The 4,994-nt window shown below is 51.7% G+C and overlaps 1 non-coding gene across 1 annotated transcript; it reads right to left on the reverse strand.

The window, feature by feature from the left end:
* Positions 1-4,922: 4,922 nt before the first annotated feature.
* Positions 4,923-4,994, reverse strand: TRNAT-CGU (transfer RNA threonine (anticodon CGU)). The gene has a single exon. It is a non-coding gene; the product is annotated as a tRNA-Thr (tRNA).

Consider the following 4,994-nt stretch of genomic DNA (forward strand, 5'->3'; position numbering starts at 1 on the left):
TGTTCAATATGGGTGAGTATATAAGTACTAAGGATGGCAGAATTAGGCCCTTAACAGGCATTTTTAAAAGTCTCTTGCACCATAATTCAGTGCAGCTGCTCATTTGTTTGTCTCTCACCAAATCTGCTTAGGTTCTCTGACTTATTAAGCAATGGTATTGTTTATTATTTGTATTGTAATAGTGTCAAAGGGCCCCCTCATGGATCAGCGCTCCACTGTGCGAGGCGCTGTACAAAGACATAACTACAAGATGGTCCCTGCACTAAGAGGCTCACAATTGCTTTGGTTCAGGTTTCGTAGAAGAAAGGGGCAAGAGAGCTCTGTGTAAAGGGTGGTGCCAGGAATGTACTTCGGCTCTGTAGGGATAGGACTGGGATAAGAACCCTGGAGGACTGGCCTGGGGTTAATCAGGGCAGGGGAGGTGGTACAAAGAGCATTGTGTGTTTGCATCGTATTGTAGTAGAGCTTAAAGACTAATCAGGTCAGAGCCTCACTGTGCTAGCTGGTAGATAAGCACAAATATTATTAGTAATCATTTGTTCTACAGGGGCTAAAAACTTGCAGACTAACATGGCTGCTACTCTGAAACCTGACTCCAGTTGGTGTAGTTTCCAATACATACCCTCAAGAAATATAGCATCCCTCCCTCCGTTAACAGGGAACCCCTTGTGACATAATCTTTGGAAGAAACGTATGTTTCTCTAATCTCTTAACCAAATTTGTAGATTTTAAATTTTATCTAGTCCCAGGTGCAGGACTGCATTTCTCTCTACCCTTCCCATATTAGAAATGCACTGAATACAGCCCAAGGGTCCATCTGTATGGGTCTGTTTGCCGGATCAGAGCCCAAGATTTTCACCCTACAGGCGAGCTACAAAGAAACCAGTAAATGCCAGGCAGGCTCTGGCCAGCTGAGTCTGAACAAACACTGATGAAGCTGGACCAAATTAATGCAATAATCATAAACCCTGCGTATGTGCTGAGTGTTTTCATCTTCCAGATGCTGGGCAAACGTTCCATTACATTTTCCCTGCCTATGCAGCTATTAGTTAGAATGTATTATCCGCATTTTACAGCTGGTGAAATTAAGCAGCAAGTAACTGGCTTGTTAGGCCACAGAGAAAGTCAGCCTCAGAGATGGAATTAGTACTGAAAATGCCTGGCTCTCAGTCTTATGGTCACATCACACTTTTGTGCAAGAGCTGACTAGTCCAATGTACAGGAATTGCATCCTTTGCCTTTTACAGTGCGATCTAAATGACACTTTCTCTGGGTTGATAATATGGTGTCCTTCCGTAATACCTTTTATCCTAAGAGTCTAAAGTGCTTTTTAAACACATGAATTCTTCCAACACATATGTGGGGTAGATAAACGGCATAATATCCATTTAACCTGCGAGTAAATGTGAAGCACAAAACAATTAGGGACAGATTTTCCAAGAGCTCAGCTTTCACCAAGGCACCAGAATAAGTGGCCTTCTCTTTAAAAGAGGTGGCTCAGGTCTTCGGTCTTCTGAAGTATCTAACCATTTGTGACTTTGCAATCAAGTAAGGTGGTGGCAGAATCAGGACCAGAGACTCCCAGGCCCAGATCCGCAAAGGTATTTAGGCTGCATAATTTCCATGGATATAAATGGAAGTTAGGAGCCTAAATACCTTTGAGGACTGAACCTCACTGCTCTACTCTAACCACTGGGCAACAATGCCTGAAAGCAGTGACTCTCAACTTCATCCATCTCAGACCCCCTACTTTAGAATTCTGAGTCGCAGATATGTACATTACACAAATCTGGTATAACTCCCCTTGCATAAATGTAGATGCAAAGAGTCCAGGGGCCACATTCAGCACTGATGTAAGCAGGGGCAACTCCAGTGAACTCTATGCTTCCCCAAATTTACACCACAATTTGGCCTCCCAATACCATTTACAGGAGTTATGCGTTGCAACCAACCAAAGCCCTTACACAAGGGTGAAAGCAAGCGGAATTCAGTGCTTCATGCTTACCAAGCAATCCTCCACCCGCCATGCAGCACCAAATGTTCCTTTTATTGAACTATTTACACTCACAATTATTAAGCAAAAACACACTGCCTCTGTCCTCTTCTCAAACAGTAAGACAAGAATCATTGCAATACCTGGCGTCAAGGTTTCCTTTCCTTACTCTGCCCATCACAACATATTACTGTGTGGCAGGAAGGGGCCTGAGCTTTAGTTTGGATGAGGAACTGAACTTCCAGTATTGGGGGTGTCTTAGATCCAGGGTTTTAATTCAGACCAATCTCTAGCATACATTAGGACACACATACTCACATAGATCCTATGGAAAAATCACCAGTGAGTGAGCTACCAGCTCTATTCTATTCTACATCGGTTCTTTTACAGCTTAAGTTATTAACACAGATAAAGACATGGGAGGTGCTTTTGGGTCACAGTTGTTCATTAGCCATAAGGAGTGTGCTATCAGTGTCTCTTATCTCTTTATTCATCCTGGATTGGTGTCCTCGGTTAAGGGCCTGATGTGGGGCTCTCCAGCTGCCACTCACTCAGGCCTGGATGGCACAAAGGGATCGCCCCCTTTAATAGAAAGGAGTCACTGTTTTCCTGCTGCATCTTCAGTGGTAATTTGGGCTGAGAGCAACGGAGCCTGAGAATTGGACACCTAACTCCCCAAAGCTACAGTGAAAATCCCAGACTGTCTATACATGCCCAGTGTTAAATAACCGCATGCTAGGGTTGCCAACTTTCTAATCACACAAAACTAAACATGCTTCCCCACCTCCTGCCCCGCCACTTCCCCGCGGCCCTGCCCCCGCTCACTCCTTCCCCCACTCCCTCTGTCACTTGCTTTCCCCCACCCTCACCCAATTGCTCATTTTCAATGGGCTGGCGCAAGGGGTTGGGGTGTGAGGGAGTGAGAACTCCAGCTGGGGGTGTGGGCTCCAGGGTGGGGCCAGAAATGAGGGGTTCAGGGTGTGGGAGGGGGCTCCAGGCTGGGGTGGGGGGGAGGTGAGGGCTCCGACTGGGGATGTGGGCTCTGGGGTGGGGCCAGGGATGAGGGGTTTGGGGTGCAGTAGGGGGCTCTAGGCTGGGGCCGAAGGGTTTGGAGTGCCGGAGGGGCAGGCTCCAGGAGGGAATTTGGCTGCGGGAGGGGGCTCAGGCAGGAGGTTGGAGTGCGGGAGAAGGTGAGGGCTCTGGCTGGGGGTGCAGGCTCTGGGGTGGGGTTGGGGGTTTGGGGTGCGGGAGGGGGTGCAGGCTCCAGGAGGGAATCTGGGTGAGGCTCAGGGCTGGAGCAGGCAGGTCGGGGAGGGCAGCAGGGTGCAGGATGTGGTGAGGGCTCTGGCTAGGGGTGCAGGCTTTGGGGTGGGGCTGGGAATGTGGGGTTTGGTGTGAAGGAGGGGGCTCTGGATTGGGGCCGAGAGTGCGGGAGGGGGTTCCAGACTGGGGCAGGGGATTGGGGTGGGGGAGGAGGTGTGGGTGGCGCTTACCTCAGGCGGCTTCCAGAAGCAGCCAGCTTGTCCCTCAGCTTTCAGGCGGAGGCGTGGCCAGGCGGCTCTGCGCGCTGCCGCCGCCCACAGCTCCACGGCCAATGGGAGCTGCGGAGCCGGCACTTGGGGTGGGGGCAGTGCGCGGAGCCCCCCTGGCCATCCCTCCGCCAAGGGGCCGCAGGGACATGTCACCGCTACTGGGGAGCCATGTGGAGCCAGGTAGAGAGCCTGCCAGCCTCACGCCAACTGGACTTTTAACGGCTCGGTCAGCAGTGCTGACCGGAGCTGCCAGGATCCCTTTTCAACCGGCTGTTCCAGTTGAACACCGGACACCTGGCAATCCTACCACATGCATGTAACTACGTTTTTGGTCAATTAGAAAGATTATTAACTAACAAGACTGGAGTGGGCACAGCAAGCTGTATTAAACACATACAGTTATTATTTGTTTAGTACTCAAGTGTTCTAAGGGCTTAATCAATATCCTGACCGAGCCCAGGCCAATAGGTTTTCCAGTTTCAGCACCAACCCGCTTCCCCCAAAGTAGGGTTGCCAACCCTCCAGGATTGTCCTGGACTCCCCAGGAATTAATTATTAATTAATTAATTAATTAAAAGAGTATGTTGTCAGCTGAAACCTCCAGGAATAAATCCAACCAAAATTGGCAACCCCACCCCCAAAGCAAAGCGGAAAACTGGCCATCTGCAATTTCCGCATGCAATGAAACTGGGGCTGCCCAGCTGTAACCCGGCACAATGCATGACAAATCAAGGAGCCCAGCTGCATTCCCAGTGCAAAGACAACTGTCCTCCCACCCCCGTCACACACAGACCTGTGCAATGCAGGAAAACCGGCTCCCCAGCGGCCAGTCCCCTTTTCTTTCTCGCGGACTCTCTCAAGCACACCACACACGAGCAATGCATGAAAACAGCCCCCCCCCTCCACCCCGTGCATCCCTCCCCCTTTGCAACGCTGGAAAACGGGCTCTTCTGCTGCAATTCTCCCCCCCCCCTTTGCAATGCAATGCAATGCAATGCAGGAAAAGACGCTGCCCGACTGCAGTCCTCCCGGTACAGTCTCGGTAGCCTAGGGCCATAGATCGCTGCTCGGAGGGGTCTGCAGAGCGCACGCAATCCCACCCCCTTGCAGCGCTCCGCCGGCGGTGGGCGCGCGCCCGGCCCCGCAGCCGGGAGGGCCGGTGTGCGGAGCGGTGCACGCTCCGTGGTGCGGCGGCGCCAGAAGAGCCCGCTGCATGCAGTAGCACCTCCCCGGGGAGGAGCAGGGGGAGGTTACACGGTCCCCTCGGCGCTGCAGCCCGGGCCCCCCTTTGTGTCTCTCAATAAACGGAGCAGAGGCTGAAAAATAAAAAGAGGCTGCACGAGGCGGAGCCAAGCTCCCCTTCCTCCCAAGCAGTCCGGGCGATACGTTTTCCTTTCAGGCACGGACGGGGTTCGAACCCGCGATCTTCGGTTTACGAGACCGACGCCTTACCACTTGGCCACCGCGCC

This window comes from Natator depressus, chromosome 14 (assembly GCF_965152275.1).
Source record: "Natator depressus isolate rNatDep1 chromosome 14, rNatDep2.hap1, whole genome shotgun sequence".
Taxonomy (NCBI): domain Eukaryota; kingdom Metazoa; phylum Chordata; order Testudines; family Cheloniidae; genus Natator; species Natator depressus.